The 26,791-nt window shown below is 47.7% G+C and overlaps 1 protein-coding gene and 1 long non-coding RNA gene across 4 annotated transcripts in view; one reads left to right on the forward strand and one right to left on the reverse strand.

Annotated features, from left to right (window-relative positions):
* MAEA (macrophage erythroblast attacher, E3 ubiquitin ligase) overlaps window positions 1–26,791 on the reverse strand; it is a 323,598-nt gene that overhangs the window by 225,018 nt on the left and 71,789 nt on the right. The gene's annotated exons all lie outside the window — the stretch shown is intronic.
* LOC134929066 (uncharacterized) overlaps window positions 16,883–26,791 on the forward strand; it is a 90,530-nt gene continuing 80,621 nt past the window's right edge. For 2 of the 3 annotated variants that reach the window (XR_010178250.1, XR_010178259.1), the window contains exon 1: window positions 16,883–16,984. This is a non-coding gene — a long non-coding RNA (uncharacterized LOC134929066). Of the gene's footprint in view, window positions 16,985–25,298; window positions 25,401–26,791 lie in introns of those variants that run through there. The other variant, XR_010178252.1, reaches the window with a different exon arrangement.

Raw genomic sequence — 26,791 nt, forward strand, 5'->3', positions numbered from 1 at the left:
TTCAGGATACTACCCGTGTCCTCTGTGATTCGCACAGGGCCTTGTGGTTGCATCAGTGGATTGCGGATGCAGAATCCAAACGCAGTGTGGAATCCCTCCCCTTCTCCGGGGAATGGCTTTTTGGGGTGAAATTGGATACCTGGATTTCCACGTTTCTCCCCTCTGGGGCCCCGCCGGCGAGACGCTCCTATCCAGGGCCGTCTCCCCAGTACTTTCGGTCTCACAGGTTTCGATCTAAGGCCAGAGGTGCCTCCAGTGCAGCTAGAGGCACCAGAGGTTAGTCCAGAAAACCAGCAAGCACCAGTTCTCAGGAACAGTCCACCGGTTCTGCATGACGGTGCCCACCCACCATGAGGGGATCTCGAGGTGAGAGCTCGACTGCATCACTTCAGCTGCGTCTGGGAGGCTTCTTGCCAGAATGCCTGGGTCAGAGATCTGGTTTCTCAGGGCTACAGGCTGGAGTTCAACAGTACTTCCCCTCAACAATTTTTCAAATCAGGCTTACCAGCTTTGGAGGATATGCAAGTTACGTTGCAACAGGCTTTACAAAGGTTGGTTCAGTCCTACGTCATTGTTCCAGTACCACTACGGCAACGCGGCAAGGGATTTTACTCAAACCTGTTTGCGGTGTCAAAGCCAGACGGTTCGGTCAGACCCATTCTGAATCTGAAATCCTTGAATCCTTATTTGAGGGTGTTCAAGTTCAAAATGGAATCCCTGCGAGCAGTGATTGCGGGCCTGGAAGAACAGGAATTTATGGTCTCCTTGGATATCAAGGACGCCTATCTCCATATAACCTACGGTTTGCCCTGCTGGACGATCACTTCCAATTTCAAGCACTGCCCTTTGGCCTGTCTTCAGCCCTGAGGGTATTCACAAAGGTGATGGCGGAGATGATGCTTCAAATCCGGGTCCAGGGGGTCAATGTGGTCCCTTATCTGGACAATCTTTTGATAAAGGCATGATCCAGGGAGCTTTTGTTGCTCCATATCGACCGCACCATCCATCTTCTGTCAGACCATGGGTGGATCCTCAACTTCCAGAAGTCCCACCTGGAGCCAACTCAGAGGCTCCTGTTCCTGGGGATGTTGCTGTATACTGTGGCCCAGAAGGTGTTTCTACCAGAGGACAAGGCGAAAACACTTCAGGGGATGGTCCGCATGGTGCTCTGACTTACTTGAGTGTCTGTACATCTTTGCATAAGTTTGTTAGGCAAGATGGTTGCCTCATACGAGATGATCCAGTACGGGAGGTTCCATGCCAGAACGTTTCAGTTGGATCTTCTGAGCAAGTGGTCCGGCTCACATCTACAGATGCACCGGATCATTCAGCTGTCACCTCAGGCCAGGATTTCCCTCCTGTGGTGGCTACAGTCCTCCAATCTCCTAGAGGGCCGGAGTTTCGGGATTCAGGATTGGTTCCTCCTCACAACGGATGCGAGTCTGAGGGAATGAGGAGCTGTCACCCAAGGGGCGCAGTTCCAGGGCAGATGGTCAGCTGACGAAAGCCTCCTTCCGATCAACATTCTGATACTTCGGGCGATCTTGAATGCTCTGCTTCAAGCCTCTCCTCTACTCCGGGATCATGCAATCCCGGTACAGTCAAACAACGCCACGGCGTTGGCATATATCAATCGACAAGGAGGGACAAAAGCAGAGCCTGCATGCGAGAGGTGTCAAAGATACTTCTCTGGGCAGAAAGAAATGCAAGAGCCATGTCAGCAATCTTCATTCCGAGTGTGGACAACTGGGAGACGGACTTCCTGAGTCGTCACGATCTCCACCCGGGGGAGTGGGGACTCCACCATCTAGTGTTCCAGCAGATCATCAACCGGTGGGGTTGCCCACAAATAGACATGATGGCTTCTCGTCGCAAAAAGAAACTTCCCTGGTATTGCTCACAGACCAGGGACCCTCAGGCGAGGTCAGTGGATGCACTGACGACGCCTTGGCCTTACCAGCTGGTCTACCTGTTTCCTTTCGATTCCGTTGCTCCCAAGGGTGCTCAAGCGAATCAGAAATCAGGGAGTACAGGCAATTCTGATTGCCACAGATTGGCCTCGAAGGGCATGGTACGCGGATCTTCTGGACATGTCCGTCGAAGACACTTGGCCTCTACCACTCAGAAAAGATCTTCTTCAACAAGGACCGTTCATCTACCTGGACTTACGGCAACTTCGTTTGATGGCATGGAGGTTGAGCGGAACATCCTAGCTCAAAAAGGCCTTTGCAAAAAGGTTATTGTTACCATGGTTCAGGCCAGGAAACCTGTGACGTCAAAACACTATCATCATATCTGGAGAAGATATGTCTCTTGGTGCGAGGAATGCACATATCCGCCTGCTGAGTTTCACTTGGGACGTTTCATACGTTTCCTGCAGGCTGGTGAGGATAATGGTTTACGTCTGGGTTCCATTATGGCCCAGATTTCAGCCTTCTCCATTTTCTTCCAGAAGAAATTGGCAGTGTTGCCGGAAGATCAGACCATCTTGCAAGGGGTACTCCACATCCAAACATCTGGGATTTGGATGTTGTGTTAGCATTTCTACAGTCCTCCTGGTTTGAATCCCTGACGATGGTAGAAGACAAGTACCTCACGTGGAAGACGGTGATGTTACTGGCCATGGCTTCTGCTCGTCGTGTCTCAGAATTGGGGGCCTTAACATGTAAAAGTCCATACTTGGTCTTTCTCTGACGTCCTAGTGGATGCTGGGAACTCCGTAAGGACCATGGGGAATAGCGGCTCCGCAGGAGACTGGGCACAAAAGTAAAAGCTTTATGACTAGCTGGTGTGCACTGGCTCCTCCCCCTATGACCCTCCTCCAAGCCTCAGTTAGATTTTTGTGCCCGGCCGAGAAGGGTGCATGCTAGGTAGCTCTCCTGAGCTGCTTAGAGTAAAAGTTTAAATAGGTTTTTTATTTTCAGTGAGACCTGCTGGCAACAGGCTCACTGCATCGTGGGACTAAGGGGAGAAGAAGCGAACTCACCTGCATGCAGAGTGGATTGGGCTTCTTGGCTACTGGACATTAGCTCCAGAGGGACGATCACAGGCTCAGCTTGGATGGGTCCCGGAGCCGCGCCGCCGGCCCCCTTACAGAGCCAGAAGAGCGAAGAGGTCCGGAAAAATCGGCGGCAGAAGACGTTCCTGTCTTCAATAAGGTAGCGCACAGCACTGCAGCTGTGCGCCATTGCTCTCAGCACACTTCACACTCCGGTCACTGAGGGTGCAGGGCGCTGGGGGGGAGCGCCCTGAGACGCAATAAAACACGTTTTAAACCTTATATGGCTAAAGAAATGCATCACATATAGCTCCTGGGCTATATGGATGCATTTAACCCCTGCCAGTTTTCCTAAAAAAAAAGCGGGAGAAAAGGCCGCCGAAAAGGGGGCGGAGCCTATCTCCTCAGCACACAAGCGCCATTTTCCCTCACAGCTCCGCTGGAAGGACGGCTCCCTGACTCTCCCCTGCAGTCCTGCTACAGAATCAGGGTAAAACAAGAGAGGGGGGGCACTAATTGGCAGATAATACAAATACAGCAGCTATAAAAGGGAGAAACACTTATATAAGGTTATCCCTGTATATATATAGCGCTCTGGTGTGTGCTGGCAAACTCTCCCTCTGTCTCCCCAAAGGGCTCGTGGGGTCCTGTCCTCTATCAGAGCATTCCCTGTGTGTGTGCTGTGTGTCGGTACGATTGTGTCGACATGTATGAGGAGGAAAATGATGTGGAGGCGGAGCAATTGCCTGTAATAGTGATGTCACCCCCTAGGGAGTCGACACCTGACTGGATGGTCGTATGGAAGGAATTACGTGACAGTGTCAGCACTTTGCAAAAAACTGTTGACGACATGAGACAGCCGGCAAATCAGTTAGTGCCTGTCCAGGCGTCTCAAACACCGTCAGGGGCTCTAAAGCGCCCGTTGCCTCAGATGGTTGACACAGACCCAGACACGGATACTGACTCCAGCGTCGACGGTGACGAGACAAACGTAATGTCCAGTAGGGCCACACGTTACATGATCACGGCAATGAAGGAGGCTTTGAACATTTCTGATACTACAAGTACCACAAAAAGGGGTATTATGTGGGGTGTGAAAAAACTACCCATAGTTTTTCCTGAATCAGATGAATTAAATGAGGTGTGTGACAAAGCGTGGGTTTCCCCCGATAAAAAACTGCTGATTTCTAATAAATTATTGGCATTATACCCTTTCCCGCCAGAGGTTAGGGCGCGTTGGGAAACACCCCCTAGGGTAGATAAGGCGCTCACACGCTTATCAAAACAAGTGGCGTTGCCGTCTCCTGATACAGCCGCCCTCAAGGAACCAGCTGATAGAAAGCTGGAAAATATCCTAAAGGGTATATACACACATACTGGTGTTATACTACGACCAGCAATCGCCTCAACCTGGATGTGCAGCGCTGGAGTGGCTTGGTCGGATTCCCTGACTGAAAATATTGATACCCTGGATAGGGACAGTATATTATTGACTATAGAGCATTTAAAGGATGCATTACTATATATGCGAGATGCACAGAGGGATATTTGCACCCTGGCATCAAGAGTAAGTGCGCTGTCCATTTCTGCCAGAAGAAGTTTATGGACACGACAGTGGTCAGGTGATGCGGATTCCAAACGGCATATGGAAGTTTTGCCGTATAAAGGGGAGGAGTTATTTGGGGTCGGTCTATCGGACCTGGTGGCCACGGCGACGGCTGGGAAATCCACCTTTTTACCCCAGGTCACCTCTCAGCAGAAAAAGACACCGTCTTTTCAAACTCAGTCCTTTCGTCCCCATAAGGGCAAGCGGGCAAAAGGCCACTCATTTCTGCCCCGGGGCAGAGGAAGGGGAAAAAGACTGCAGCAGGCAGCCTCTTCCCAGGATCAGAAGCCCTCCCCCGCTTCTGCCAAGTCTTCAGCATGACGCTGGGGCTTTACAAGCGGACTCAGGCACGGTGGGGGCCCGTCTCAAAAATTTCAACGCGCAGTGGGCTCACTCGCAAGTGGACCCCTGGATCCTGCAGGTAGTATCACAGGGGTACAAATTGGAATTCGAGACGTCTCCCCCTCGCCGGTTCCTGAAGTCTGCTCTACCAACGTCTCCCTCCGACAGGGAGGCAGTATTGGAAGCTATTCACAAGCTGTATTCCCAGCAGGTGATAATCAAGGTACCCCTCCTACAACAGGGAAAGGGGTATTACTCCACGCTGTTGTGGTACCGAAGCCGGACGGCTCGGTGAGACCGATTTTAAATCTGAAATCATTGAACACTTACATAAAAAGGTTCAAATTCAAGATGGAGTCACTCAGAGCAGTGATAGCGAACCTGGAAGAAGAGGACTATATGGTGTCTCTGGACATCAAAGATGCTTATCTCCATGTCCCAATCTACCCTTCTCACCAAGGGTACCTCAGGTTTGTGGTACAAAACTGTCATTATCAGTTTCAGACGCTGCCGTTTGGATTGTCCACGGCACCACGGGTCTTTACCAAGGTAATGGCCGAAATGATGATTCTTCTTCGAAGAAAAGGCGTCTTAATTATCCCTTACTTGGACGATCTCCTGATAAGGGCAAGGTCCAGGGAACAGTTAGAGGTCGGAGTAGCACTATCTCAGGTAGTGCTACGTCAGCACGGGTGGATTCTAAATATTCCAAAATCGCAGCTGATTCCAACAACACGTCTACTGTTCCTAGGGATGATTCTGGACACAGTCCAGAAAAAGGTGTTTCTCCCGGAGGAGAAGGCCAGGGAGTTATCCGAGCTAGTCAGGAACCTCCTGAAACCAGGACAAGTGTCAGTGCATCAATGCACAAGGGTCCTGGGAAAGATGGTGGCTTCTTACGAAGCGATTCCATTCGGAAGATTCCATGCAAGAACTTTTCAGTGGGATCTGCTGGACAAATGGTCCGGATCGCATCTTCAGATGCATCAGCGGATAACCCTATCTCCAAGGACAAGGGTGTCTCTCCTGTGGTGGTTGCAGAGTGCTCATCTTCTAGTGGGTCGCAGATTCGGCATTCAGGACTGGATTCTGGTGACCACGGATGCCAGCCTGAGAGGCTGGGGAGCAGTCACACAGGGAAGAAATTTCCAGGGCTTGTGGTCAAGCATGGAAACGTCTCTTCACATAAATATCCTGGAACTAAGGGCAATTTACAATGCCCTAAGTCAAGCAAGGCCTCTGCTTCAGGGTCAGTCGGTATTGATCCAATCGGACAACATCACGGCAGTCGCCCACGTAAACAGACAAGGCGGCACAAGAAGCAGGAGGGCAATGGCAGAAGCTGCAAGAATTCTTCGCTGGGCGGAAAATTATGTGACAGCACTGTCAGCGGTGTTCATTCCGGGAGTGGACAACTGGGAAGCAGACTTCCTCAGCAGACACGACCTCCACCCGGGGGAGTGGGGACTTCACCCAGAAGTCTTCCACGTGATTGTAAACCGTTGGGAAAAACCAAAGGTGGACATGATGGCGTCTCGTCTCAACAAGAAACTAGACAGATATTGCGCCAGGTCAAGGGACCCTCAGGCGATAGCGGTGGACGCTCTGGTAACACCGTGGGTGTACCAGTCAGTGTATGTGTTCCCTCCTCTGCCTCTCATACCCAAAGTATTGAGAATCATAAGAAGGAGAGGAGTAAGAACTATACTCGTGGCTCCGGATTGGCCAAGGAGGACTTGGTACCCGGAACTTCAAGAGATGCTCACGGAGGACCCGTGGCCTCTACCTCTAAGAAAGGACCTGCTCCAGCAGGGACCTTGTCTGTTCCAAGACTTACCGCGGCTGCGTTTGACGGCATGGAGGTTGAACGCCGGATCCTGAAGGAAAAAGGCATTCCAGATGAAGTCATCCCTACCCTGATCAAGGCCAGGAAGGATGTAACCGCGAAACATTATCACCTCATTTGGCGAAAATATGTTGCGTGGTGTGAGGCCAAGAAGGCCCCTACAGAGGAATTTCAACTGGGTCGTTTCCTGCATTTCCTGCAAACAGGACTATCTATGGGCCTAAAATTAGGGTCCATTAAGGTTCAAATTTCGGCCCTGTCAATATTCTTCCAAAAAGAACTGGCTTCAGTGCCTGAAGTTCAGACGTTTGTCAAAGGGGTACTGCATATACAGCCTCCTTTTGTGCCTCCAGTGGCACCTTGGGATCTCAATGTAGTGTTGAGTCTCCTAAAGTCACATTGGTTTGAACCACTCACCACTGTGGAATTAAAATATCTCACATGGAAAGTGGTCATGCTGTTAGCCCTGGCTTCAGCCAGGCGTGTCTCAGAATTGGCGGCTTTATCATATAAAAGCCCTTACCTAATTTTTCATTCAGACAGGGCAGAACTGAGGACTCGCCCTCAATTTCTCCCTAAGGTGGTTTCAGCGTTTCACATGAACCAGCCTATTGTGGTGCCTGCGGCTACTAGGGACTTGGAGGACTCCAAGTTGCTGGACGTAGTCAGGGCCCTGAAAATATATGTTTTCAGGACGGCGGGAGTCAGAAAATCTGACTCGCTGTTTATCCTGTATGCACCCAACAAGCTGGGTGCTCCTGCTTCTAAGCAGACGATTGCTCGTTGGATTTGTAGTACGATTCAGCTTGCACATTCTGTGGCAGGCCTGCCACAGCCAAAATCTGTAAAAGCCCATTCCACAAGGAAGGTGGGCTCATCTTGGGCGGCTGCCCGAGGGGTCTCGGCTTTACAACTTTGCCGAGCAGCTACTTGGTCAGGGGCAAACACGTTTGCTAAATTTTACAAATTCGATACCCTGGCTGAGGAGGACCTGGAGTTCTCTCATTCGGTGCTGCAGAGTCATCCGCACTCTCCCGCCCGTTTGGGAGCTTTGGTATAATCCCCATGGTCCTTACGGAGTTCCCAGCATCCACTAGGACGTCAGAGAAAATAAGAATTTACTTACCGATAATTCTATTTCTCATAGTCCGTAGTGGATGCTGGGCGCCCATCCCAAGTGCGGATTGTCTGCAATACTTGTATATAGTTATTGTTACAAAAATCGGGTTGTTTATTGTTGTGAGCCATCTTTTCAGAGGCTCCTACGTTTATCATACTGTTAACTGGGTTCAGATCACAAGTTGTACGGTGTGATTGGTGTGGCTGGTATGAGTCTTACCCGGGATTCAAGATCCTTCCTTATTATGTACGCTCGTCCGGGCACAGTATCCTAACTGAGGCTTGGAGGAGGGTCATAGGGGGAGGAGCCAGTGCACACCAGCTAGTCATAAAGCTTTTACTTTTGTGCCCAGTCTCCTGCGGAGCCGCTATTCCCCATGGTCCTTACGGAGTTCCCAGCATCCACTACGGACTATGAGAAATAGAATTATCGGTAAGTAAATTCTTATTTTTATGAGGACAGAGCGGAGCTCCGGACTAGACAGCAATTCCTGCCGAAGGTTGTCTCCACGTTTCACCTGAATCAACCTATTGTGGTTCTGTCCATTTCTGACGCTTCTGCTCCTCCGGAGGCATTGGATGCTGTGCGTGCCTTGAAGATCTATGTCAGGCAAGCGGCTCGGATCAGAGAGACGGATTCCTTGTTTGTGCTATATGATGCACAGAAAAAGGGTTGCCCTGCTTCTAAGCAGTCCATTGCTCGTTGGATTCGGCTTACTATCCAACAGGCTTATGTGTCGGCAACCTTACCTGTTCCTAAGTCTCTGAAGGCCCACTCTACAAGATCAGTGGGCTCTTCCTGGGTGGCTGCCCGTTGAGTCTCGGCCTTGCAACTATGCCGAGATGCTACCTCGTTGGGGAAGAACACCTTTGTGAAGTTCTACAAGTTTGATACCCTGGCCAAAGAGGATACCCAGTTTGGACAGGCGGTGCTACTGCAGTCTCCACATGTTCCCACACGTTCTGGAAGCTTTGGGACGTCCCCATCTTACTAGTTTTCCCCAATATCTCTTATGGATGCTAGAGAAAATAGGATTTTAATACCTACCGGTAAATCCTTTTCTCATAGTCCATAAGGGATATTGGGCACCCGTCTCAGTGTGTGGACTTTTCTGCAGGTTCTTGTTCTATAGTTACCTGTTCAGCAGTTGCTGTTTGTTGTTACCAGCTGTTGCTGGTTGTTGTATGCTTGTGGTGTGCTGGGGGTATATTTACAAAGATTCGTGTTTTGGCCGTTTTGAAGGGTGTTTGAACTCGAATGGTATCGGGTGCATTTTACTGCAACTTTTTGAATCCTGATACGACCATTCACTAAGCTGCCGAGTTTTGCACAAACGTTTTTTCCGATGTCGATGTGATTCGTAATATCAGGCAGTGTTTTACGGGAGTGATTAGTAAAACACTGCCTGACAAAACACAAGGAATCCCGGCCAGAACTGTGAGATCCGTGCAGGGCTTCATTGTGTACCTTAAAAAGTTGTTTAAAGTCTTAAAAATTCTGAAAAAAATTGTGTGGGGTCCCCCATCCTAAGCACAACCAGCCTCCGGCTCTTTGAGCCGGTCCTGGTAGAAAAAATATGGTGAAAAAAATGACAGGGGTTCCCCCATATTTAATCAACCAGCACCGGGCTCTGCGCCTGGTCCTGGTTCCAAAAATATGGGGGACAAAAAGCGTAAGGGTCCCCCGTATTTTTGAAACCAGCACCGGGCTCCACTAGCCAGGTACATAATGCCACAGCCGGGGGACACTTTTATACTGGTCCCTGCGGCCCTGGCATTACATACCCAACTAGTCACCCCTGGTCGGGGTACCCTGGAGGAGTGGGAACCCCTTAAATCAAGGGGTCCCCCCCCTCCAGCCACCCAAGGGCCAGGGGTGAAGCCCGAGGCTGCCCCCCCATCCAAGGGCGGCGGATGGGGGGCTGATAGCCTTGTGGAAAAATGTGAATATTGTTTTTAGTAGCAGTACTACAAGTCCCAGCAAGCCTCCCCCGCAAGCTGGTACTTGGAGAACCACAAGTACCAGCATGCGGTGGGAAAACCGGGCCAGCTGGTACCTGTAGTACTACTAAAAATGGGGCCTATGCGCTCCATTGTAGCCAATGGTGGGAACTTTGCGGTCAGCGGTGAGGTTACTTTCGGTCAACCGCTGACCGCAAAGTTCCCACCATTGGCTACAATGGAGCGCATAGGCGCTACATTGTATCTGTGCCTTGTGCTGCCTGACAGACACTACAGGAGCACACAGCCAATCAGGAGAGTGCCACAACGTGGCGCTCCCTGATTGGCTGAAGGGACCCTCTTTGACAGGAGTCAGGGGGGGTCCTGGCAGTCGGGGAAAGGGGTCCCATGTGTAAACATGGGGCCCCTTTCAGTGCGTGGTCGGGTTTCCGTTTTATTATTTTGCCAAGTACGTGGATTATACAAAGGTCTGATTCTACACTGGATTATGTGAGTATAATTTTTCTCACAGGTACCCCAAGGATTCTACATGGAGAAGAGGACCGAGCCTCGTGGGAACATAGGTAAGTATGTATGTATGGAGGTGTGCATGTATGTAATAAACTTATACTTTCACGGTGTGTGTGTGTGTGTGTGTGTGTGTGTGTGTGTGTCCTGTTTTTTGGGGGGTATTTTTTTAGTAGTAGTACTACAGGTACCAGCGGGCCCGGTTTTCCACCGCATGCTGGTACTTGTGGTTCTCCAAGTACCAGCTTGCGGGGGAGGCTTGCTGGGACTTGTAGTACTGCTACTAAAAACAATATTCACATTTTTTCACAAGGCTATCAGCCCCCCATCCGCCGCCCTTGGATGGGGGGTACAGCCTCGGGCTTCACCCCTGGCCCTTGGGTGGCTGGAGGGGGGGGGGGGGGGGCTTGATTTAAGGGGTTCCCACTCCTCCAGGGTACCCCGACCAGGGGTGACTAGTTGGGTATGTAATGCCAGGGACCAGTATAAAAGTGTCCCCCGGCTGTGGCATTATGTACCTGGCTAGTGGAGCCCGGTGCTGGTTTCAAAAATACGGGGGGACCCCTACGCTTTTTGTCCCCCGTATTTTTGGAACCAGGACCAGGCGCAGAGCCCAGTGCTGGTTGATTAAATATGGGGGAACCCCTGTAATTTTTTTCCCCATATTTTTTCAACCAGGACCGGCTCAAAGAGCCCGAGGCTGGTTGTGCTTAGGAGGGGGGACCCCACGCAATTTTTTTTACAGTTTTTACACTAAACAGACCCTTTCCCATAGATAACCATGCACAGATCTCACTGATTCGGGCATGGTTATCCAAACTCGACTGAAAAAAGCAGGTCTATTTTTTTGCTGCTTTTTTTAACGAATCGAAAAAAAACAGACCCGCACTTGAGCACTCAGAAACTAACACCCAAATACGAATGAATAGTGAATGCCCGTATTCTATGAAATAACAGCCGCGTTTGACCGATGGTCTATCCATTCGTATTTCTGAACGTTGTCATTCAAACCATTACGAATAGTCCAAACACTGCCGAGATTGGTGCTTAGTGAATTCCCGGATTGGGACTTAGAAAAAAAAACACAAATTGGACAAACTCGGATTTTTAGTAAATACTGGCCCTGGTGTCTAAATCTCACCACCTTTTCTGTTATCATGTCACTTCTCTCATATATGTCCTTTCTCCTTCGGGCTCGTTTTACCTATAACTGTCTGTGGGAGGGGGCATAGAGGGGAGGAGCCAGCACACCCAGTTGAAGAAATTTAAAGTGCACCTGCTCCTTTGGACCCCATCTGAACCCATCGTACTAGTTTTCCCCAATGGGGGTCATTCCGAGTTAATTGCTCGCTAGCAGTTTTTAGCAGCCGTGCAAATGCATTGTCGCCGCCCACTGGGGGAGTGTATTTTAGCTTTACAGAAGTGGGAACGCTTGTGCAGCAGAGCACTTTGGCAAAATCTTTTTGTACAAAACAAGACCAGCCCTGTAGTTACTCTTCGTGTGTGTTGATTGTAACAACGGATGGACGGCTTTTGACGTCACACACCCGCCAAGTGAACACTGCATTTTCTCTGCCACGCCTGCGTTTTTCTAAGCACTCACTGAAAACGGTCAGTTCACACCCAGAAATGCCCACTTCATGTCAATCTTCCTGCGTTCGGCCGTGCGACAGGAATGTTCGTTAGATTCTGTGCAAACCCATGATGCTCATTGTACCTGTACGACGCGCCTGCGCATTGCGGTGCATACGCATGCGCAGAAATGGCGAATTTTTGCCTGATCGCTGCACTGCAAACAACGGCAGCTAGCGATCAACTCGGAATGACCCCCAATATCCCTTATGGACTACGAGAAAAGGATTTACCGGTAGGTATTAAAATACTATTTTTGTCCTCCAACATTGCAGGGTGGTCATATCATACAACCCATTAAGAACCTAGCAATCTGGGGGACCATTATACAATAGCTAGCATCTATCCTTGTGTATCAATGCCTATTTCCCTATAGATTGTAAGCTTGCGAGCAGGGCCTTCCTACCTCTGTCTGTCTGTTTTTGCCCAGTTTTGTTCTATTACTGTTGTTCTAATTGTAAAGCGCAACGGAACATGCTGCTCTATATAAGAAATTGCTAATAAATAATAATAAATACATTTTTCAACACATGACAGGTGCTTATTGGCTGGCGCAACATTTATCATTTGTAATGACTGATAACAGGAATATCACTCATTGTTAAATCGGGTGTAGTATGGTATGCCGGCGGCCGGGCCCCCGGCGACCAGCATACCGGCGCTGGGAGCCCGACCGCCGGCATACCGACAGCGTGGCGAGCGCAAATGAGCCCCTTGCGGGCACGGTGGCGTGCTATGCGGGCACGGTGGCGTGCTATGCGCGCCACGCTATTTTATTCTCCCTCCAGGGGGGTCGTGGACCCCCACGAGGGAGAAACAGTGTCGATATGCCGGCTGTCGGGATTCCGGCGCCGGTATACTGTGCGCCGGGATCCCGACAGTCGGCATACTGAAGACCACCCGTTAAATCTGCCACTTAATTCGCATCCGTACTTTTGATGTTATAGGGAAATATGCATCAAGCCTTGAAAAGAGATAAAGTGGAGCAGTTGCCCATAGCAACTATCTTCTAGCTGTCATTTTAAAGGCTGTGCTAGTTAAATGACAGCAAGGCAGACACTTTGACGACTCGGCGATCTCACTTTGGGGGAGATGTGCTAAGCCTTGAGACCTTTAGAGATGGGCTCTATCATTATGTAGTAGTCTATCCATAGGCGCAGGGCCGGACTGCCCATCTGGCACTTCTGGCAAATGCCAGAAGGGCTGGTGGGTCGGTCCTGTCATTCAGAGTGCCCGGAAGGCAGCCTCCAGCTCTCTTTTGAGGAAGCTCCCCCCCTGCCGCAAGTCGGTGCCTCCTGACTCATGGCACACCGCCGAACTCATGGCACACCGCCGACCGTTTCCATGGAAATGGGGGGGTGCCGTGAGTCCACGCTCCCTTGACTCATGGCACGCCCTCGTCGCTAGTGTCAATGCAGGCCCCTGTCATGTGCGCACGGGTGCACATGCTAGGGCCGTTTTCGGACCCCAGTCCAGCCCTGCATAGGCGTCCGCACATAGGGTCCAGGATGTGTCCAAACACCCTCATGACGGATAATAGCTCCATGCCTGCCAGCAATATTACCAGCACCAGCGGTGTTCTGATGAGATGACTGTGTCAGTAAATGAGTGAATAACTGTTAGCGCTGGGAGGTGCGTGTCCCGGCCGTTGCTTAGGAGCCGGGCTGCCACGCCTCCCGCTGACCCCCGCCCTGCGCCTACCAACAGGCGTATACCGGACGCAAGGTCTCCTGGTCCCCGCCCGGCGCCTAGCAACAGACTGACGCCGGGTGCTGGGAGCTTCCAGGATCCTAGCAACGGGGATGCCAGAGGCAGACGGCATTCCCCGTTGCTGGGTAATTAGAGTACTGAGCTGTCTGTGTAGCAACGTGCAGCTGCATAGTATTGTTCATAAGGGTTTCTGCAGCAGGGTACACTATATTCCACAGGGAATAACATCGGGGTGTAGAGTTGTATCTTGATCCAAGGCACCAACAGGCTAAAGCTTTCACTGTTCCCAAGATGCACTGCACCGTCTCCTCTATAGCCCGCCTCCAGACACTGGAGCTCAGTTTGTAAGTTGGTGCCTGCAGTTCAGGTCACTAACAGGGGCGGCTGCGCTAGGCAGCCCTGAAAAGAGTTTTTTTAGAAGACTTCAAGGGCCGCAGCACTTTCTATGTCATTCTGACATTCTGTGCTGCGGCTCCATCACCTCCCCAGCAGCGCTGCATACTCCCGCGGCCTGGTTCCCGGGTACTTGCAGCGGGGACGCACCGGTTTCTAGGCACACCACCGCTGCTGCTCTCCTGGATCGCGTGGCTGCATGAAAGGGAGGAGGAAAGAGGGTCCCCCAGGTGGGACCCGCCGGTAAATCGCGATCCGACCGCGGTCCCAGGGGACGGACAGCGAGCTGCGGGCTTGGACACTGTGGCCATACAGGTATCCCACTATATCCACCAGGGCAGGGAGCACAGGTCTGATTTACTAAAATCCATTTAATATAGGCTCCATAGTACCCGGTGGTGAAGTCCAGCAGAGGGGATAAGGTGCTGACCTGTTGCCCCTCCCCCAGCTCCGGGCGCCATCTACTGCTGGTGTTCCCGCCCTGGAGCTGCATCTCTCTCTCTCCCTCACTCCCTGACAGAGATTTTGGCGTCATTACATAGCTGGGCTGATCTCCTGGACTGTCTCCTCTGTAAAACCGCCTGTCTTGTCAGCGCTGTGTATTTACAGACACTTAAGTATTCTACATGTCATTTTAGACAGTGATAGTTAAGAACAAGTGTACTGCTATATAAATATTTAGTACAAGTATTCTGTGATATACATCCAGTGTTTACTGTGCATTGTTATATCTGTATACATACATATCTATATGTAGATTTACTAGTCCACTGCAGTCTTATTGTTTATATGTAATAATTTCTGCATTGTACCTGTGACTGTGTGTGCCTATAGCTGCTGTGTGGATTCTATTCTGTGTATCACACGTATTGTTATCACTATGGCCCTCATTCCGAGTTGTTCGCTCGCTTGCTACTTTTAGCAGCCATGCAAACGCTAAGCCGCTGCCCTCTGGGAGTGTATCTTAGCTTAGCAGAAGTGCGAACGAAAGGATCGCACAGCGGCTACAAAATAATTCTGTGCCGCTTCAGAGTAGCTCCAGACCTACTCCTAGCTTGCGATCACTGCAGACTATTTAGTTCCTGTTTTGACATCACAAACACGCCCTGCGTTTGGCCAGCCACGCCCGCGTTTTCCCAGGCATGCCTGCGTTTGTATCTGACACGCCTGCGTTTTTACACAAACTCCCCGAAAACGGTCAGTTACCACCCAGAAACACCCACTTCCTGTCAATCACTCTGCGGCTAGCAGTGCAACTGAAAAGCGTCGCTAGCCCTTGTGTGAAACTGCATCGGCTTTTGTGAAAGTATGTCGCGCGTGTGCATTGAGCCGCATGCGCAGAAGTGCCGATTTTTAGCCTGATCGCTGCACTGCAAACAACGGCAGCTAGCGATCAACTCGGAATAACACCCTATATTCTGTACCCTGGGGGGCTAAGTGCGTCACGGTCTCATTTAAAATATAGTGTTCCACAGGATACACTGTTGTGTATTTTTCACTGTGTGTTTTAGTCACCTCACACCGCTTAAATCCTCTGTGTTGTGCTTTGCATTTGCTATCACATAACACAGGGCTTTTTTTGCAGGTATTGTGTTTGTCTGGCTATAGTGTACTGTTGCGCCCTAAGGCTACATTCCCAATAATGGTGGTCATTCCGAGTTGTTCGCTCGCTAGCTGCTTTTAGCAGCATTGCAAACGCTAGGCCGCCGCCCTCTGGGAGTGTATCTTAGCTTAGCAGAATAGCGAATGAAAGATTAGCAGAATTGCTACTAAATAATTCCCTGCAGTTTCTGAGTAGCTCCTGTCAAAGTCGAAAAATATCGTGATTCACAATGCCTTGTACTAACCCCAATGCACATGCCCGCTGCTCGTGCACCCACTCCACCTGTGCGTACGCATCCCCTCATGTTGCGTAGGGGACGCTCCGACGTCTCCTGCGCATGGAGATGTGTATTTACGGCGGAGTTTGTGAAGCGTCTAGCGAGCGACTCGATCGCAACATATTTAACTCAAATAGTGTGTTTTATAGATAATATTCCCCTTAACAATGTCAGCAAGTATGTTTAGTGTAAACGGTCCGTGGACAGAGGAATTCCTCTTTGCATGATAGGAAGGGTCAGATAAAGGTTGAACGGTGGTGTCTAGTATCAAACTGTAGAGTATTTTAAATGTAACATTTCAGTGTTGGTTAGGAAGAGATTGCTCGCTCCTGCGTATAGTTATGTATAAAAGTAGTTTATAGGCATTTGCTGTATTTGCTGTTCATTATCCATGCGGGGGGAATCCAGAGGATACCACCCACTACAGCAGTTGGAAATAGACACAGCCCACCTGTTCGAACCCACCTATGACCTTTTGTTATAATGCAGAGACACATTCCTGTGTCCAATGAACAATGAGATTGTAGGGACCATTGTATTGTTACTGTATGCTGTGTATATAAAGACTACCATTGCTGGACCAGCACTCACTCTCTCTCTACAAAGGTTTTCACACTGAAGGCTGAGGGCTGGTCCAGGACGCGTTTGCGAATCATTCCCACGTGTGTAAGTTTCTCTGTAGCCATTTTGTTATTCTTTATGTACGCCATTCGTTCTCATTTTGTTATCCTTTAAGTGTTTGCCATTTTATTCTCTTTGTGTTTGTTCTGTTTGCGATCGTTCGCTATTGTTCACATTTATTTCTTGTTATTCTGTTTAGATATTGATGTTAGGTCTGTAGTGTATAAGCTGTAACTGTTTTTCCCCTTTTTATACTAAAGAATCTTCTACGAAGGTGTTGGAACCTTACCAGGTCTTGTGTGTTTCACCAGTTATTGTAAAGGGTTTCTGAGCGTCTCAATCGCTCAAACAGCTTTCATATTATCAAGGTAAATAAGCGTTACATTGTGGTAATATTACAGTACTAAGGTTTACAGTATAAGCATACCCTTACAGTGCGTTGTTAACAAGGTTTACTGTGTGTCATTCAGTGAGCATCAGCGCCGCTCGTGTCTCACTCTCACGGCACAGCGTCCGCTACGCCAACAGCGTAGCAGTACGGTACTTGGTCCGCCTATAGCGTGCTCGATACTAAGCGTAAGCCCGTGAGCGTACGTGCCGCAAGTGCGTCGCGCCCACGGCCTAGCGTCTGCTACGCTAAGTGCGTACCCTTACGGTACTCCGTGCGCCGATTGCGTACTTAGTCCATAATAAGTATATAGCTTATGTTCAAAGGTAATATTTGACTTTATCAATTGGGGGACTCATCCGGGCCTCCTCATATCCGCAGCCAAGCGGAACCGGGCAGACTTTATCCATCAGCAAAGGGCGGGAAGGTAGTATCCCCTGTTATCCGTTTGGTGGTTGGGGATACGGTAGTGCTGATCAGATAAGCGTCTGCTCCGCTTGGTTTGTAGGGATGCTGGTGGGATCCGGAACCGAAAGGTAAGAACGTTAAGCTATTGTCTTTTAAATCTGTTTAATTTCTGTTTGGTGCCAACTGCGCACGCAAGACACGTAACACACACACACACACCTGTACTCTGCATATCTGATCATATTGTTGCAAAACAAGGTTCAAATATATTGTGTTTGATTCAGATTGGATTGCTTATCTGTTTAAGTAGGTTTAAAAGTATATTTAAAAGTTGCTGCAAAAGCCTGATATAGTGTTGTTGTTGTTTTTTAACTTAGGCCTAAAATAACTTCAGGGGCTTGCATGGTGATTTTTTTTGTGACAAAGGAAGCCGCATGGTCTGTCCTCCATTTTGTGTAACCCTCATGGATGTGGAAGGGGGAGGAGCAGCGGCCATTTTGGGAAGGTCAAAAAAATTTTTTTCTAAAATAGCTGATTTTCAGTCTACTCAGGAATAATCAGCCGGCCATGGTCAAAAAAAGAAATCACCATTTGAGTTACCAATGCATTTATTTAACCAATGTCATAATCAATTACAAATAGTTTCAGATGGGGCTTAATGAAAGATAATAATAAAATGAATATTTGATTTTGGAACAACACACACAGATAAACAAAGTTTTGTGTTTTTTTTTCTCTCCTTACCTCTGTGATTCAGTTAAACTCTGCTTGATGTAGGAAAGCCATTGAAATGCAAATTAACCTGTGTGACTGCTTTTTTTCCTGGCAGTGAAAAAATCACCTTCACAGACAGTCAAAAGCACAGCATTCATATGCAAATTAGAAACACTTAATGGGTACATAGAGATAATGTTATAATTATGTGTGTGTTTACATCAATGTATGTTCTGCAAGATGGCTATCCAATATGAATCATACTATTGGAAGCATTGATTACTAGATTAATTTAGAATTGTATTTTGTGTACTTTCACATATCTACCTTTCTGTTTGCCATTAGCATTGATCACGCGCTGAGAAAATTTGTTGCTATTTTAGTTAAAAGTAAAGAGTAATACTTAAGGGAGTAATTGTAAAACACGCACGCAGCCTGACCCAGTTATAAAGGTTGTGCAGGAGATAATGTGTGGTGTGGGTAAGCGATTATAGTTGAATATCTTTACATTTATAGAAGCGTGTTATTTGTATTACTGTGGAGTATCCGGCCTGCGTACACGTGTCTACCGCGTGCGAGACAGCGTACGCTATGCAAAGGCCTACACACGTGGCGTAAATTACGCAACGTGCGTACAGATATGCCCACTAAATACAAATCACTCGATAGCATTGTTTTAGTAAGAGGATACAGAAGCCACAAGATAATAGCACAAATTTGTTCAGTTTCCAATATTTAGTTTAAATACCTTACTTTACTGTAATACCTCTGGGGAGAGCTATCAGATTACAGGAAATGATTTTTCTGATCAGAAAACTATAGAATGATAGTGTGGGCTGAAAACGGTATGATTGTATTGAACTCCTCTTGGTGGTCTTGGTGAAGTCTTGGTGAGGTCTTGGTGAAGTCTTGGTGAAACTTGGTGAATCACGGTCTAGGTGAAAACGTGCGAGCACAGTCTTGGTGAACACGTGCAACGGAGTGTGATAGAAGTTTTCGTGGTATTACGCTCCGGCGGTTGTGGAGCACAGTAGGAAGACTCCAGTGATCCTACCACTTATAGATAGCAAGTGTCTATAAGCGGTACGATTGGACCGCACGGTTGTATGGGCAACACGGCGCAACGTGATATGAAGTTTTGCATATTTGTGCATAAATCTCGTCATCATAAGCGTTATGTGAAGCACATGCAAGCGTGATTTGTGTAAAATATAAAGGTAGGGAATTTTCTGGTAGGGCCTGCAACGACTACACGTGTCTGCTAAACAAGGCGGATCCGTGATACTCGGAGCAGAAGAAGCTGGTGGAAGAGCTTGAAGAACTCCCACCGTAGACTTCTGTGTTTGGTGCATTTTAGGAAGTTTTTCTGTGTTAAAAAGGTCCACAATGGAAGCCAAGTGCACAATACAGGGACGTTTAGCAGTCAGGGTTCAGACTGAAGAGGCTTGCGGACCCCGAGGGTCTGCTCGGTTAGTAATGTGGGGGAAGTATGGTCCCCACACTGAGACCTTTTGTGATGAATGGACACGAATGACTGTGGGGGATAAAGCACCATTTCCTGGGATAGGTAGTTTTGACTCAGAGGTATTGCATAATCTAAGGAGAAGGATATGTCTGATAAAATCCGGGAAGCAACGGATTAGACATTATGATTGTTTACAGTTATGGCAACAGGAAGATGAGATACAAAGAGGATTAGCTCAAGCAGCTGGTTCCAACACTAGCAGGAAACACATGGCAACTGGAGAAGCAATGGCTACAGAGAATGGCATACTGGTATATGATGATAATAATGCACTTAATAAATGTATTAATGATGATAGTAGTAAACGTAATAAATGTGTTAATGACGATAGGAGTAAAACTGATAAATGTACAAATTCGAACCCGTGCAAGTTGCACCCCATGTTAAACTTCCCTCAGGATTACAAGCAAGAAAGTGAGCCCAGCACGATGTCGGCACATTTTCCAGCAGCCATCATACGAGACCCCCAGGTGGGCACGGCCCAATCGGTAAAAGCAGTAGTTAAGCCCCCTTACGGAGGGTCAGGTGAGGTCGTGTCCACAGGTAAGTACGGTATTGTACATCATGCACAGACAATTGCACCTCACATTGTAGAGTCAACACAAGATGGTGTAATTGAACTAAATCCTGTCAGGGTGATCACAGTCCCCAATGGGAGGACTGACGCTCAGGGAGTCACTCCCGTCAGAGACATTGCTATGCATTGTCCCTGGTCCCGGATGGAATTGAGGACAATTATGTCTGAATTTCCTGATCCCAGGAGAGATCTAGCCGCATGTCAGAGGTTTATTAAAGAATTAGGTAACGCCGCAGAACCCACAAACAAAGATTGGCGAACAGTGCTACGAGTATGTTTACCTTCCAACATTGACCCTGCCAAATTTATTACTGATTGTAAATTAGACGCAGACGTACCTCTCACTGAGGGATACACTCAGGAGAATGTACGACAAATCAATCTGCAATTAGGAGTATATTTCCCAACTGTTGTCAAGTGGAACAACATTTTCTCCATTAGACAAAAAGAAGGTGAAATGGCAGCGGAATATTTCCATCGAGCACTGCAGGAAATATCTAGATACACTGGGATCACGGACATTGAGGACAATGTACATCACAGGGAGGTAGCTGTGTCCGTATTAATGGACGGCTTAAAAGACACACTAAGAATCAGGGTACAAACCTCTCTACCTAACTGGAGAGGTATCTCGGTGGCTGCATTAAGAGAGTCCGCTATCGAGCATGACCGTAATATCCAAAGAACCAGGGAAGCACAGGGAGAGCGGTTGAGGGTGATGAACATCCAAGCACTAGAAGAGGCATCAAATCGACCAAAACCCCAGGCCACTGGCACATGGAGGAAGCCAAGGGTTTGTTATCTTTGTAAAAGGGAAGGGCATTATGCCAGCAACTGTAACAGCACACATAAAGTCAGACCCCCTAGACAAGAACACGAGCAAAGTTATGACACACGTAATTATAATCAGGGATCACATATGAAAAATTTTGGGCCGCACCTGTAATTTGCAGCCAGTAAAGTTGATCATTAGCCTTGATAGTAAGCCTGAGGTTACAGTCAATGTAATTGGGAGTTCAGTTCCTTGTAAACACAGGGACGGCCGGGTAAACTTTTGTAAATTATCTTTAAATATTTCCTTTTCATCTATAACGTTCATCAGCAGAACTCAAACGTCACATGACTACTTGGTCTTTTCAGAGGTCTACCCAACCCCAGTATATCTTACCAGCATCGTTGTGTTTGGCCAGGCACAAAGGGTGGAGAGTGGAAATACTGGTGGGGGAGACTGTGCAGAGATACCGATGGACATGTTGGTGTAAAAAGCCTAATGGTGAACGGAAATCCGACAATGTTTTTTTTTTCTATTGTTCTCTCTCTCTTTTTGTTCTTTCATGTTTTACGGATGGTATGTCACACAACAGTTAGACAAATGGTAATGCAAGATTTATGCTCCTTACAGAAAGATCGCTGATTCGGAAAGAATATTGTATCACCGGAGTGTTCGTTTTGGGAAGACTGAGAGACAGCACCTTTGAGATGACAACTGAGCAAGAAGAACAACAAGACTAGAGGACAAATTATCGTAACAAGTTTCTTTCCCTTCAATTATTTTCTGTACCCCCATTACAACTTTCTCTTTCTCCTCCTGTAAGATGGACTCGCCCCAAGAGACTGCAGTCCGTGTTTTCCTGTTGACCCTGTTGTTGACCAGAGCAGTCTGTTTCGGTGAGAGTACCAGTGAGGTCGAGAAAGGATCTGGAATGGGTTCTGATGATCAGGATGGATTCATAGAATTCCAAGAGCAACACAATCACAGAGTAAAGGCGAGTATCAGAAAACGATCTGGTAGCCATGACATTAATAGACATTGTGAAGGATTGTTAGCTGAAGAGAATTGTATATGTAGAAATTGTGACAACATAGTTGAGGACGGGTGCATCCAGAGATGTCAGTCCAGCATTAATATCAACATGGACCGTCATCCATTGAGTGACTATCACTCATTAGTGGGTAAAGTTTTAAACCAAACGGAATGCTGGGTGTGCTCACAAGTACCTCAAGGTCATAGAAAGTCAGGACTAGTGCCATACTCTTTAACGATAGATGAGGTACTTGAATTAAGGGGTGGGAGACCGGTGGACAAGAATTTAATATTTCTAGGCCTCCTAGTTTGAAGCTCCACCAATATCATGTGGATAGGTCCCTAATATGTTTTAACATTTCCAATCCCCGAAAGCCGGGAAATTGGGAAGTGACATGGAACAACCGAACCATGACATTCTCACACAGAGCCGATAGAATGCCCATCGTCTCAGAGCTTATACGCCAAATAGCCAACAGTGGAAGATATTTCCAGTATAGGTACACTCTAGGAAGTAGGCCCATGCGAGTTGGAGAAGTATCACCAGGATACTGTGCACATATCATACAACCTGATACGTGTACTAGACAGATGAGAGAGTTAGGGATAGGATTTTTCACTTGGAAGGTTTGTAATATGGTGATGTCATATTCTGTTCCATATGTCCTCCCCGATGATGCATATTTCATATGTGGGAGGAAGGCTTATAAGTGGCTTGCCCCAAACTCAGAGGGATTGTGTTACATTGGAAGAGTGTTACCGGAAGTAATGACCATTACCCATGATAGAATGAAAGACGTTTACCGCAATGCTTAAGCTCCTTACACTCACACCCATTACGAACACATTGTAAAAAGACACCTTATAGATAGGACAGAGCATGCAGCCTCTGATTTGATCCACGAATCCACCGGGATTCAACTCCTGCTCGCGCTAGATATCACCCGTACCGCCAGAGGAGTTATAAATTTTAGGTATATTACCGCGCTAGCGAACCTGATAGACAATATCACCGAGATGTATGATGACACCTTTAGATATACTGGGAGAGAATTGCAAGCTTACAAAACGGAACTGATCCAGCACAGGATGGTTCTAAATTACATCACAGCAGTGACAGGAGGGTATTGTGTCACCCTAGCAACTCAGTATGGAGTGAAGTGTTGTACGTATATCACAAACAGCACTGAGGACCCAACCGAGGTCATAGATCAAAAGATGGACGATATCTTGCAATTGAAGTGGGAGTTCCGAAGGAGACACAACCTTACCCTTGCCTCTGTGGGTAATGAACTAACCGGCTGGGTATCATGGTTGAACCCACGTAATTGGTTCTCAGGTTTAGGAGAATGGGCTCAGAATGTTATCGTTACTGTAGGGAAGTTCCTCTTATGTATCCTAGGAGTTGTCATAATGATTGGTCTGATATTCAGATGTGTTCGGATTTTAATGAATTGCAAGCGTAGTACCAAATTGATGAGTTTGAGGAGCGAGGGCATTGTAACAACAACTAGTTTAATTTATGACCCAGCAATCGAGACGATGTTGTGATAAAACGTGATTCCACGGTCCGTTTCTTTCACCCGTTTCTCCTTTGTTTTTCTCCAAGGAAAAAAGACACCGACTCGGAAGAAGATTTTGATGACCCATTATACAGACCATTGATGAACTTTGTCACAGCCATTTGATGAACTGTTAGAGACTGTAATTTTTATGGACACTTGAAGAGTTTTGCTTGCCACTCAGCAAAGATACAGTTATCCAGACAAGACATCAACAAGACATCAACAAGACTCCAACAGACGCCCAAGGACGACCACACATATATATTCATACGAATGCATTTATAACGCATGTTTCTTATCTTCATCTCTTCTATCTTCAGGTAGTGGCACACATAGTCGACAGGTGATATAGACACATATATTAGCACTAACATATTTTCCCCTTTCATGTATCATCAACTAATGTGCACCCCATTTGTTGGAACTAAAAGCCGAAAAGAGCTCGGTAGAGTTTGTTAGCCCACTTACAGACCCTTAATACGGGATGAGAAGGATTCAATGTATACTTCGCAATACCTCGAAGCTTGGTTTAGAACACGTACGGCACGATGATACATGACCCCTCAGACATGGATTTCATGCACACATGCTTTTACTATCCCACTAGGTCATACATTTCCCACCTCCTCCTCTCCTCCCTACTCCGAATCATAATGAGGTATTTCATGGTAATATATATATTTTTCTGCTTGAATTGTTTAGAAAGTGGCAGTTATTGGTGACTGCCAAAGGGTGGACTGTCAAAGTCGAAAAATATCGTGATTCACAATGCCTTGTACTAACCCCAATGCACATGCCCGCTGCTCGTGCACCCACTCCCCCGTGCGTACGCATCCCCTCATGTTGCGTAGGGGACGCTCCGACGTCTCCTGCGCATGGAGATGTGTATTTACGGCGGAGTTTGTGAAGCGTCTAGCGAGCGACTCGATCGCAACATATTTAACTCAAATAGTGTGTTTTATAGATAATATTCCCCTTAACAATGTCAGCAAGTATGTTTAGTGTAAACGGTTCGTGGACAGAGGAATTCCTCTTTGCATGATAGGAAGGGTCAGATAAAGGTTGAATGGTGGTGTCTAGTATCAAACTGTAGAGTATTTTAAATGGAACATTTCAGTGTTGGTTAGGAAGAGATTGCTCGCTCCTGCGTATAGTTATGTATAAAAGTAGTTTATAGGCATTTGCTGTATTTGCTGTTCATTATCCATGCGGGGGGAATCCAGAGGATACCACCCACTACAGCAGTTGGAAATAGACACAGCCCACCTGTTCGAACCCACCTATGACCTTTTGTTATAATGCAGAGACACATTCCTGTGTCCAATGAACAATGAGATTGTAGGGACCATTGTATTGTTACTGTATGCTGTGTATATAAAGACCACCATTGCTGGACCAGCACTCACTCTCTCTCTACAAAGGTTTTCACACTGAAGGCTGAGGGCTGGTCCAGGACACACTTGCGAATCATTCCCACGTGTGTAAGTTTCTCTGTAGCCATTTTGTTATTCTTTATGTACGCCATTCGTTCTCATTTTGTTATCCTTTAAGTGTTTGCCATTTTATTCTCTTTGTGTTTGTTCTGTTTGCGATCGTTCGCTATTGTTCACATTTATTTCTTGTTATTCTGTTTAGATATTGATGTTAGGTCTGTAGTGTATAAGCTGTAACTGTTTTTCCCCTTTTTATACTAAAGAATCTTCTACGAAGGTGTTGGAACCTTACCAGGTCTTGTGTGTTTCACCAGTTATTGTAAGGGTTTCTGAGCGTCTCAATCGCTCAAACAGCTTTCATATTATCAAGGTCAATAAGCGTTACATTGTGGTAATATTACAGTACTAAGGTTTACAGTATAAGCATACCCTTACAGTGCGTTGTTAACAAGGTTTACTGTGTGTCATTCAGCGAGCGTCAGCGCCGCTCGTGACTCACTCTCACGGCACAGCGTCCGCTACGCCAACAGCGTAGCAGTACGGTACTCGGGCCGCCTATAGCGTGCTCGATACTAAGCGTAAGCCCGTGAGCGTACGTGCCGCAAGTGCGTCGCGCCCACGGCCTAGCGTCTGCTACGCTAAGTGCGTACCCTTACGGTACTCCGTGCGCCGATTGCGTACTTAGTCCATAATAAGTATATAGCTTATGTTCAAAGGTAATATTTGACTTTATCACTCCAGACCTACTCCTAGATTGCGATCACCTCAGTCCGTTTAGTTCCTGGTTTGACGTCACAAACACGCCCTGCGTTTGGCCAGTCACTCCCCCGTTTCTCCAGCCACTCCTACGTTTTTTCCTGGCACGCCTGCGTTTTTTAGCACACTCCCTGAAAACGCCAAGTTGCCGCCTAGAAACACCCACTTCCTGTCAATCACACTACGATCACTCGAGCGTTGAAAAAACGTCACTTGAGCTTGTGTAAATCTCCAAAGTTTTGTGTTAAATTACTTAGCGCATGCGCATTTTCCACCTAATCACTGCGTTGCGAAAAACGGCAACGAGCGTACAACTCGGAATGACCACCAATGTCTGCTACACAGGGCGAGAAATCCGGGATCCGGTCTGAAGATCGACAGTGTCTAGGTCGACCACTATAGGTCTGCAGTCACTTGGTCGACATGTTTTCAAGGTCGACAGGGTTTCTAGGTCGACATGTTCTAGATCGACAGGTTAAAAGGTCGACATGAGTTTTTCACATTTTTTTTCTTTTCTCTAACGTCCTAAGTGGATGCTGGGGACTCCGTAAGGACCATGGGGAATAGCGGTTCCGCAGGAGACTGGGCACAAAAGTAAAGCTTTAGAACTACCTGCACTGGCTCCTCCCCCTATGACCCTCCTCCAAGCCTCAGTTAAGATTTTGTGCCCGAACGAGAAGGGTGCACACTAGGTGGCTCTCTTGAGCTGCTTAGTGAAAAGTTTAGTTTTAGGTTTTTTATTTTCAGTGAGACCTGCTGGCAACAGGCTCACTGCATCGAGGGACTAAGGGGAGAAGAAGCGAACTCACCTGCGTGCAGAGTGGATTGGGCTTCTTAGGCTACTGGACATTAGCTCCAGAGGGACGATCACAGGCCCAGCCATGGATGGGTCCCAGAGCCGCGCCGCCGGCCCCCTTACAGAGCCAGAAGACAGAAGAGGTCCGGAAAATCGGCGGCAGAAGACGTCCTGTCTTCAACAAGGTAGCGCACAGCACTGCAGCTGTG

The sequence above is a fragment of the Pseudophryne corroboree genome, chromosome 1 (genome assembly GCF_028390025.1).
Source record: "Pseudophryne corroboree isolate aPseCor3 chromosome 1, aPseCor3.hap2, whole genome shotgun sequence".
Classification (NCBI taxonomy): Eukaryota; Metazoa; Chordata; class Amphibia; order Anura; family Myobatrachidae; genus Pseudophryne; species Pseudophryne corroboree.